This window comes from Ptychodera flava, chromosome 12, assembly GCF_041260155.1.
Source record: "Ptychodera flava strain L36383 chromosome 12, AS_Pfla_20210202, whole genome shotgun sequence".
NCBI classification, from domain to species: Eukaryota; Metazoa; Hemichordata; class Enteropneusta; family Ptychoderidae; genus Ptychodera; species Ptychodera flava.
This window is the reverse complement of record NC_091939.1, coordinates 12,686,825-12,699,182: the sequence shown is the minus strand read 5'-3', so window position 1 is coordinate 12,699,182 and position 12,358 is coordinate 12,686,825.

The following is a 12,358-nucleotide window of genomic DNA, read 5'->3' as shown; positions in this document are numbered from 1 at the left end:
CCGATTCCGTCTTCACCTCTCAGTTTTTCCTCGGCATCACAACCACATAAAGAAATTTTAGATTTACCAATATTTCTCGGTTACAATTTTTCTCGCTCTGGTTTTCCTAAATCCCCTCTCATAAGTGACACAAGTTTGTCAATGCCGTGGCCCAAGCTACTTACAAGATGAATTTCCCCCCGCTCCCATCTTGAATGATAGATCAGGCAAATTTTTGGAACACCTGCAATGCAGGAAAAAAGGGAATTTGTGCTCCTCCGGCCCTCACAATACATTTCTAAGTTACAATACTCAGTAAGTGGCACAGTGTCCTCTGAAAACAATGAGAACAATTAGTTTCTTAGAATAATGTACCTACTATTAGATGCTGAACAATTCTTAAAATTAGTACAATTAGTAAAAAGAAATTAAATGTGTTAAAAATTTACCCATTTAGAGGAAAATCATCAAAATGTTATTATAATATGACTGTGGTTCAATTTAATCGTGATGTCTGGAGAGGTCAACCCCTTTTTTGCTTGAAATCGTACAGATGCGTTCACGTCTACCCGTTAAGTTAATAATTTCTTAGTACAAACTCCTGTGGATTGCAAACTTTCCCGAGAGAATAAGCTTCAATTTCAACAGAATGCTTGGGTTCTTTCAGTGTCGAGAAGAAAAATATGTGGAGCTCTGCAGTCTGCAAAGGGCAATGTTTTTTCTGACGGTTTTTTTTATGCGTTCAGACAGGGAACAAAATGTCGGTGTGCGGGGGCGACCCAAGTTGATTGAGACTTGTACAAACCCAAAGAAAAGGCACCGCTTTACGCTTGAGGGAAGACATGATCGTGGCTTCATTTGTGGTCGCAGTTTATTGGATTACTGAACGCCAAATTTATACGAATCGCCTGATGCAGAAATCTAATAAACCAACGGAACACATATAGGCTCCTGTGTTCTGGGGAAAAGGTGAACTCGCAACTGATCCACGCTTTGGATGCACTTCGACGCGGCGGAAAGCGGTAATCTTTCTTCAAATTCTGGAAATCTCCATACAGAGAATTAATTTCGAATTTTAAAAGCTCGTCTCCAAGTTGCTCTTTTGAAACTTTATTACCTGGGTAAATCTTCTTTGCATTAGGTGGTGGATTGCAGGTTTTGAACTCCTATATTACCTTCTAAAATCCAGTCAATTCCAACCGTTTCAAGTCGATCCCTGTTCTCAAATTGGTATTTTGAATTTTGGCCGCATTATGGCCGCTGGAATCCTTTTCCGGCACAATTATCGGGTTCCAAGAATATTTAAATCTTTTCGTTTGACAATTTAATATGGTCTCGGCATGTGCCCGATCATAGCGATGCATTCATTTCACAGACTCTGGTCTTACCAGACTAAGAGGCTTAGAGCGCTCACAACAAAGAACACAGACACGGCATTGACAGAAAGTTTGACAGCGGCAGGCGCAGGCGACAAATTTTTGTTTCATTTAAAAATGTATTTCCTTTTAAATAACTCATGGAATTAATAGTATTTTCTTTTCATTTATCCTAACCAATGAAATAAAGCGCGAATAAAAGGGTTACCAGACATAAGGAATAAAAAAAAGATTTTAAAGACAAGAAAAAGTGGAGTACACAGAGAGTCTCGATAAAGAACGAATAATACCTCAAGCTAAACGTAATGGTAAAATTTTAGGCGGGAAAAATATTTTGATGGCTAACTACTTACACTAAGGATTTGAAAATTTTTGCGATAGCCGGAATTAGTTCATTCGTCTATGGAAAGTATCGCTCTGTCAGGGTGAGACCTCTGGTCTTCGTTATTTCAACACATTTCCAAATATGGTAGTAACGACTGTAGTATGTCGACTTGCCGAGATATGTGGTCGATGAAAAATGCCCTAAAAGAGCGAGAAACACTTTGAAAAAGGAAAGGGCATCTATTACATTCATCATAATCTGACGATTTGTGCTTAGAAAATAAGGAAAGTTTGACTAATTAGTTAAAAGAATGACGGAATAATTCCTTCATCTGAGTTAAATATATCCCACACAAAATAGACACTACAATAATTTGTCTAATTTCGTCTCATATCTGCGCCAACTTACTTTAAAGTTATGAAAATGTATCGTCAAAACCAACTCATAATTGATTTCAATTAATAATCCTCAGATAGCAAATTTCGAGGTTGTCACATTCCGTCGACGTCAAGCTGAAAATCCTGGGCTCAGTGTCGGCGACACACCCAGCTGAAATTTGTCAGCCTCTGCCTGAAACTAGAATGTATTACGCTTTGCCATTTATGAAGGAGGTTTGCTCCAATTATCGGCGAGAAAAATTATTTTCTTTTTTTTCTTTAAGCCGATGAAAATTAAAATTTTGAGTGCTTTGTGTGTGATAATTGTCTTTAATCGTCAGGTATTGGCCAATTTTCTGCCTGTTTAAAATGGAAGCCATTTCACACCAAGTCTGGCGTTGTCGGAAGTTCACGCTTATCGTAGACATCGTCGACGAAAAAGGAATTGAAACTGTTACAATTAGAGTTACATCACCAATGTGAAAACTAATGAGTACTGATTCTGTTCTCTGTCAATATTCGCTTTTTTGTCTCCGTACCCTGTTTGTCATCAGTTTTCATGCGGGGTTTGTCACAAATAGGCCTTCTGTCATTTCACCGGAAGTAAAATATTGCTGAAAGCATTAGTTGCACTCGACATTGCGTTCCTAACGCGATTTTCACTCAGTAACGAAGATAAATTTTACTACAGAAATTAAATACGGCATGGCTAAAGATTCCACTTGCAGCTCCAAATGGTTCCAACTGATTTCTTTCTCTCTTTTAAGCAGGGGATCGCACATCCTCTATAGCAAAGAAACAGACAAAAAATTAAAGAAATTATGATTTTGGTCAATATCCAAAAATTCCCGTTTTTTCTAATAAGATATGATATCATAAATATATCTTTGTCGACTTTTTTCGTTCCAACTAAGGCCAAATTTAGCGGCAGAGCCTGACTAAAGCCAGGAATATGCAAGTCGTGCCAAGATTGCCTGGAAAATTAAGAGCAGGCATGATATTGAGGCTTTAAGGGTTTATTTGCGAGAAATATTTTGAATTAAACAAAGAACTGTATCAGAAAATTTAACAACGAGTATCCATAGCAGTGCTGTTTTCTAAAATAAACACGTCATAACATTAAAAATAACACCCACCGATATTAATATTTGTTTAATTCTGCTGCCTTATTCGAAATGTTAGATCTTTCGATATTATCCCATTGCTGTAACGGTGGTCGTTTTCCTGTTTTTTCCTTGTTCTTTGAACAAGAAAGATGAAGGTGAGTGGTCATTCGGATATGACCACATCCGCTACATGATCGTACGCTGAAAGACCTTAATCTGTAAGTCCAATGTTGGTGTTTATAAAAACATAGTATCCATGACATTTAAAAATTCTGCCCGAGGCATGAGAGCAGTCAATACCTTGCAATGCAAGCGCGGAGAATGCGGACGGGTTCCTCAATAACGGCACAATAAACTCCAATTTTGATGGATTGAGTGGTTTTCGAATTTTTACTCAAAAAATATATTTTCCTGTTCTCATCGCTGGGTCGATACGAGAGCATATTAGCCTCAACAAAGAGGTGTATATTTTGATACGAAAAACTACACTTTCAGTGCTAAAAACACACGTACTTCATCAACAATATGGCGGAATCGGTGAACACGGCCATGAGTAACTCATTTAAGAAGCATGGCCCCACTATCTTTTTCAGCGAAAAGTTTCAACTTTTCCAGAAACCGAACCTCGATGAAACAAAAAAGGTGAAAATTCTAGAATTATGAGCAATCGAGAAGATGATGAAGATATCAAACGAACCACTAGATGTAGTCAAGATTTTTGACAGAACGGTTGTCTTTGTTAGAACAGGAACATTTTTAATTAGGCAAACATTAACGAAGTGACAACTGTTCCTTTTTCCTTTTATCCATATCTTTGATTCCCCGAATAATTGTGTTATGTCGCAAAATCAATCATAAAAATTGTTTTTCGGTCTTGTGGAATTCATACATTTGATGGATTTTCATTAAAAAGACTCAGTTTTCAGGCTAACAACGATGTAAACTGTGTAGAATTGGTGCGATACGATGATTATTGAACAAAATATATATGAATGAAATGAAAAGACATCGGTCAGTCTTTGAATAGTTAGCAGAATTTATCATATACTTCAATGGAAACATGTCGGTTTGACAAAACAGACTGAGCTGGAAAAAAATCTCAAAAATTGCGCTACATTGCCTGACATAATATAGAAAGAAATTGCCATGAAACTTTCTGTTAGAGTACAGAAAAACTAGATTTCTGTCAAACCGCCTAGTTTAAGTGAACATGCAGTATTTAGCTGGCTTTCTTTTAAAACTCTGATTTCATACCGTCTGAGAGCGAGGAAGTATTTTTTCTGAAACAGCCAGTGCCCCTTGATGTAGAGCTGATTTAAGTATTTTTTTGCTGTCTGGTTCAACGTCTGTGGATTTGTTTGGTTGGGCTCCTCGTTTGCAATCTTTGTCATTGCCACAAATGCTTGAAAATCGATACGGCTGACACACTTCTTGGAAATCAAACAGATAATGAGTCCTCTCATTAAAATCGCGCGCATCAAACGACGCGCGCGCGCACGAATGACCTAGACGTCCGACTCCCAAGCAGTGGTCATGTAATTCTTGTCATGTATTTCTCGCCGACTCGCATGGCTGATAATTTCTTTTTGTATGCTTGAATCTAAAGTATATATTTGAAGCCGGGTAATATCCTGCATAAGCAGACAAATCATCGCCCAATATGGAAAACGAGTAAGAGATTGATGATACTGGTAAATTTTACTCCGCGTTTTGAGTAATTTTAAAGCATCGCTATTATTAATTTTGTTCACTAGTTGTTCTAGAGCGAGCGATTTTTTACCATATCGAAATTTAACATGCAATTTTAAAAAGTTCGTTTTATTCTTTTCTCCTTGGTACCGGTCAGCACTGGACATACTGTTAGATACGAGCTTTTTTTATTAAGAGTTAAAGTTCTGGACGCGTTTATAGCCTTCTGTCACCTCATTACTCACGCTTGGCTGTTTTTGCAGAAATTCGAAGGACCGCAATTGTGCCGAAGACACAATATGCCAAGACGGGTAACTCTGAAGGCACACCTTGGTACAAAGACAGTTCGGTTTGTTAAGAGAAAAAAGCTGCATAGAACCCATAGAATTCCCTGCATTGAAGAGGTCCGCCTTTCTCATTACAGCGTGTCACACATTTGTCTTACTACAAGTTGAAGGGGTGGGGATCCACATGTGTCTACACATGCTCAATTATTTCGCTCCGCGGACGTGCAAAGCTTTTTGCTCGGTACTGAGCACCTTTTGTGAGAATATGGACACCAAGCACCGAATAACCCGATTTTTTCAGACGTTCGCTGCGAGCTTTTACAACCACCTTCTCAAACACACTTGTATGTAATTTAAAACATGGCGTCGTGTTGATGGATGTCCGTAAAATGCCGGAGAGAATAGCAATCGCTGTACATATTTTTTTAATTATTTTTTTCACATTTCACTATACCTGTATAGAAAACTACGCATTACTTAATAAAAATGGTCGCAATGAATTGATATGCAATTTTAGTAGCATCAAACCATTCCTTCTCTGAATAAAAACAGAACATGCAAAAGAAACATGACCATCAAAAAATTCAAAAAAGTTCTTAGATAATCTGACGTTCGAACGTTTCTGACATTCTCGCGGATTGTACATGGTCAGCAGATGTTCGTTCGATAAAATTCAAAATTTACTTCCGTTTTATAGAAGGGAAATGCGAAGAGATCTCTGCTTCGTGTGTTCGCAACAACATCTCACTGAAGACAGAGACCCACTTCCAGATGTGAAATCGACATGCCCGGTACATCAATAGGCGAACATCACCGATGTTGCATTTCGAATCTTTCATTTCATGAAAACAAGTTAGACCTTTTCAAGAAAGTTAGAAACATTGAGAGAGTGTTCTTTGGGTTGAGGTGGTCGGTGGCAATGATCACAATTTATATAATAGTAGCCTCCTCTGACACACATATGTCGTTGAGATTCTACTAACACGGAATAAGAAACTTTGATGACTTTCAACTTCTGAATAAAGTGACCAAAATTGTCAGGTAAAATCCAAATTGTTGAAGATTTAAAACACGTGTACCCTACCAGTTCCCAAGGAACGCACGGATGTAAGTAAAATCGGCAATTTCTTAATGAAAATACACAATGTTTGTCGGTCTTGCCATATTTTTTCAGGAAAATAGAGTTGTGTACAACTCGGCAGTACTTGGCAGGAATAAAGCCATCGTTTGCATTAAAGTTACTGTTTTCACCTACAATATTAAAATGTGCAGTCCTAAATGCCATGTTTATTGAATTCAAGTGACTGAACTTTTCCTTCGCACTTCACACTTAGATGTTCGGTTGCATCATCACTTAGTCGTTACGATTAACAGTTGGGCTTGCGTCATCACACAGGGATGACCGTCAGTGCTTGAATTTCTCTCTTTGAAGCACCATCGCCGGGGTTGAACTGACAGTTCATAGACTTTACAGAAGGTCGAGAGAGTTCGAAATAGTGCTCAAGAGGCGAGGCACATGGCCGGGAACTGATCCACCGCCAGTCTATCAACTCTATGAGAAAAAAGTGGTTTACAAACACGAGCAACGGAGGATTCGTTTTGTACAACCAAATTCTTTTTGTTCAATTTTATGGCCTATATACATATTTACCACGCAAAAATACAAGTCACGTTACTCCCCATTGCAAACAACAATATAAGAGTCTTTAGAATGGTGGTATGTTCAGAACAACTACATCGACAGAACCGACAGACAACAAGATTCGTACACCTTAAATGACAAAACTTACAAACAGAATGGTTTAGTAGAACGTTACGACCTCAAGCCTTTTCAAGAAACCTCATAATATTTCCCCCATTCGATGAAGATTTCCTTCCACGCCATGAGCTTGAGGTCAATTGTGAGCAACGTTCCCGGCAAAATAAATGCATCAACCGAACTGATTCATTGAACCATCTTTTGGCTACATACCGTTCCTCTGAATGTCAAACGGCGGGTTGTTATTCGCAAACCACTGCTTTTTTGTTACTTCTTTTTTCAATGTGTACAGTATAGACACTGTTTATGCTGGGGGGACACAATGCGTACAACTTGTACTCATTTGTATAATAATAACAACGAAAGAACAACATTTTCTCTCTACGCGGGTTTACATGAAAAGAGCTCGTATTCGTGAACCAATACTTCTACAAATTTCACATCTGAAGTGTGAAAAGTGTGTTCGGCGACAGAAGGGATTTTGAATCCGAAAAAAAAACCAGAAATCGGAAGATACCTTTTAAAGGGAACCTGCATTCTTTTGTGAGAAACTACGAGATAATGACGAAAAATGATGCAACTTTCAAACCATGTGAATAGAACCACACTCAGAAGGCAAAGTCACCTTGCAGTTACGACATATGTGATAAGGTCTGTAGATCTATTTTACACGCCCACGTTTTGTATTCCCAGGATAGTCGGCCAGGCGCGATGGTCAATCGACCGCGGCCGCGACTGATCATAATTACACACAAAGCCACAACAGACGAAACAGAGCTGTTAACATGAAAGTGAAATACCTCAAACCAAAAAACCTCGAGACGTTAACGTGGGTGTGGGAAAATAATAAGTGTATTCATTCGAAAACAAAAGAAATTAATCATCTTCTCCGGCCAATCAATGAAAGATTAGCACTGATGGCGTGAAATTGCATTTAAGACACGATTGTTTCAAAGAGCAATTTGATTAGGAACGGCTTGGCAGAGATAAGACACTCATATGGTGACACATCATCGTGCCCTGAAATTAATAATTATGAATCATAAACTGGATAGGAATATATTCCAAAAATAGGCTATCATTGTGTATATTGGGAGCTTGCAATTAAATCCTCTAATAATCCTAGACATGGCATGCGTCAGCTTTTAGTGGCGAACTGCTATCTTAGAAATTACCTATCCACTTTTGTACAAATAAACCGTGATGCCTATGTTTAAAACAAACAACGAAGAGGATTTTGAAATAATTTCGACGATATCAACTTCTTTTGGGTTTTTCTCGTGTTCCAACAATCGAGGGCATTCTAATATTCTTGTATTATTTTTCGCGTTACTATGGTCGTGTTGTGTTTCAAAACGGTTTCTGTGTGGGATATATACGGCTTAGTGCTGAAGAGAAATGAAACCGCTGTTATATCGAAAATAAATTCTGTGCTGATAAATAGTAAAAGGAAATTTTTGGAGTGAAATACTTCACAGAAGTAGCCACGGTAAAAGTGGCGATTTGCGATTCTCGGCACATCTCAGACGTGGAACATCCAGTCCATCGTAACTCTTACACGAATTCAACGAGTTGCTCATTCCTCCGTGAATATCTGTGTCAAAAACTGCCCATGCAGTGCTGAAAGAGATTTTTAGCTTTTCCGGTGATGTTGGTGGGATTCTATCAGCTCCGCATTACTAAAAATAAATGAGTAACTGTGTGGGGAACGTGACTCGACAGATTAAAAATACCAAAATGAGAAGGAAAACACACATGAAAAACCAGTATACATTCAAGTTGTTCTGAATATCAAGACTCTAGGTCTCAGAACGCATTCTGTAGGCAACAAGACAATTTAACTACTGACTGATATATTTGGATATTATAGTAAATTTCAACCCGATAGACATTCAAATATTCACTGAATAGTCAACGAATTTTCTGATACTTTCGACTACTAGATGAAATCACAAATTTTAGTTCTGTCGTCGATTCGAAATGTGTGTCCCCTTGTCCACCGTTTGCTTGAGTGGTACCCAAAAAGAAAGGCGAAATGTCTCCGTTTTGTTTCGTCCGTGCCAATGTCTCGTCCAAGTTTCCGTTTAAAAGTACAAAAATCAGATATTCAAACAAATGTTGCATGTTCCCTGTCATCTCAAACCCCAGCAGTCGTAGACAAGCACACGGGGAAAAAACATAGCAAAAACAAAACACGGTACGTGTCTATTTATGTATATGGTTATTTTGACGAGGTGTCAGTCGGATGGCTTCAAACTATGGGGGGAATGGCAAGGCTTTCATAAAATTGTATCGACTTGGCGAAATTTACCGAAATTAGAAAAATTAATCGTTCGTATCTCATGTTAACTGTAGACGAACAAATACATTTGACATTTTATCAGTGGTGTTCTTGCATCAGTCACTCATCTTAAAGGAATCTGTTGGCTACAGAAAGAGTTTCTGCAATCTGTGTCACACAAAAACACGAAATATTCCCCCCTCGTCACGTTTCAGGTTTTAATTTTTTAAGTATTTCAGGTTGCTGAGGGTTTCAAGGACTAACGCCCGTTTCGTAAGACATCAACCAGAACAAAGCCTGGTATAGCTTAGCTGCTAAAAACCACAGTATTCGAAGGACACAGTGAATGTTACAAATTTGTTCTTTTCATTTTTTCGTCAATTTTAAACATTTACATTGTTTTTCATGGTACTACTAATTGCTTGGTCTGCAACAGCTGTCGTAGAAAGCCAAAGTATTCGAAAATATGGCAAGTAGACTGGGAACTTAAAACAGAGGTATACACAGCAAGACACAGCTGCCGACCGCCCAGTAGGAATTCGGCAGTCTTTTCTTTGCCTTTGGCGTGGCGACTCTCCGCCTCCCCTAGGGTGCCTTGCCTCAATTTAGCCGGACTCCGAGGCACAATGTAAATCTAAACATCAGCGATTATCAAAAAGTCGAACGTGCCAAAGGAACCGAACCTGCCCGATTTCAAAGCGTCCCATCTCAAGAGAGCTGCCAACATCTTGTAATGTCCAAAAAGTCATCACCAGGCTTATCCCTGGTGGCGGTGCAGAATGCTCTGCAAAAAATGGTATACCTGGTCGGTTGTACGGTTAGCCCATATTCACGACTGTTGCTCAGCCTGGTCTTCTCGCAATCGGACCCCGCACAATCGTTCTTATAAGTCCGTAGGTGCAGAGTAAGCTCGAAAACTGCAGCAAACAACAGTAAACAGAAAAATCGACAGGTGCAGTTTTAAGGACACACAATGAGAAGTTTAAAAATTGAGTTGCTTATTTATATTTATTTTTCTGATTGATCGCTTCGATACTGTTAATTATAGCAGGGTTTTGGCGGTCGTGAGAAGCCTAATTTTCATACGTGTCGTCTGCATGAAAGGACAATTCGGCCAGACCAACATCCTTTGTTGTCGGAGTTTTTGTATCTCGCTGCGGGTTGTAGTGTTACGAGCCAAAATATTGGCGTCGAACTTGCAGGGAAAAAAACACCAAACACCCATACTAGTTGAAACCCTGCGAATCGCACTCAGTGACACAGATCGAAAAGATAAGAAACTTTTCTTTCGTGGGGAAACACCTCGTTTGATAATTTCAATCCAGAAAGTCTCTCTGCACGCTCAGTAAGAAACGAAGCTTATTCAAAACCTTCCTGCTTTCATTATGACCCTCGAGACAGAAGTTCATACATAGCATTCTGTGGAACACAAGATTTTCCACATTTATGTACCCGTTGCTTCATATCTAAGCAGAAAACTTAACTGTTAAACATGTTTAGTCGCAATTGACTGTGATTCCATATATAAACTGAACGTGTCGAAAAATGATGGTAAAATACTTTCACAGAGTCATAATTTATCTCATGGTATAAGTGAAGATGAAGAACGTGTTGGTGCAAAAACACTGCAAACAATGGACCCTCCCGTATATTTGTCAGCCGCTGCGCTGCATGGAGAAGGTTATTGGCTAGACCAGTTGGTTTCAAAGCAGTATTTTCGCCAAGTACATTGTTGGATTTCAGCAGACACCCGATCAACAACAGCTGGTCGTGTAATCGTTCCATTCTAGGGCAAAGAGTGTTACAAGCACACCTTGTCTTCCAAGACTGGTTCTAGGAGTAGAAGTGAGATTATTTTTGCGATGGTATGCGCCCATAGATATCTCTATTGAAGAACGATTTTGTCTTCGCAAGTCGCTGTTGTGTGCTGTTGTGTGCTTCGACGAGATGCTCTAGCAAGCGAAGACAAAAATAAGAGCCTCGAGATGAGAAGAAAGAGTGTTAAAAGAGGTCAACTGGTACATGGTACAGATAGTCCTTGATAGTTCAGTCATTTCTGCTTCTACAGCCATAACAAGCGACAAAGAAAGAAAAACAGGGTTATATATTGTGCCTGTATTTCTATCACACAGCAATGACAATAACTTCGACCGGTCAGAGCAGCATGTAGTATCGATAAGGGTCAACACGTCAGCGATCCTGGCGACCATATAGTATATATTGATCGCAACCTTCTTCGCTCACGACCCTGGTTTGCGGATACCGTGGTGTTTTCCCTTTTCATTAGTTAACGACCTGTGTTTTAATTGGTTCATTTCCAAGAAAATATCAACCTAAGTCGGCAACCTTGACAGATAGATTGCCGCTCTTCGACACCTACCGACTTTGATCCAAACGTATGTACTGATACCCTTTCCGATCCGTGCTTTTGTTTAAAGCGCTCTAAACGTTTGCCGAGAAATTTTGGCTAAATACTGGCTTTATTGATTAATTAAAGCGCTACAGGTCACTGTTATTGGCTAAACCACTGAGAGGGTAGAGACATGAGATATCATCGTCGCTTCTTTATTCCTGAGACGAGAAAATCGTCGCACTGTACAACTGGGACGGCTTCCGCCTCGCCGTGATGCCGCTGCTCTTTCATTTGACGTTTCTGTGCCGAAGGAACGACCTCCGACCACTCGAGATGTCGTAACAGGTAACGACACGGTGTGAGGAGTATATAACACGGTGAAAATTGGATGACGTGGGGACGCTTGTTAGACAATAAGACGGTAGAAAATCTCGTTAGCGTGCATTGTACCTGGGTAAAATGCGTCTGTTCAGTCTCCAGGCCTCGGTCTATGCGTGAGTTCGCGTTTGTAGTTCTCTAACACAGAACCGACCAAATCTGGCACTCCTCTGAATCGAATGAGTGAATGAGACTAGATGGGATGATGATCCAAAAGCATATTGTTCAGTGATTTGTAATTTTGAAAAACCACAGTTTCTGTAATCGTTACGCAATAAAAGATACCATTGATTCAATGATTTATGTCCAAAATTCCATATCTATTTTTTTTTCAAAATGGCGGTCGTCGCATAGACACGACATTTCCAATGCGCCAAAAGTACACCTAAATTTTAGCGTTTGTCTGACTTTTTCTGAAAATTTTATGATGAACAGAGATTTAAGCCCA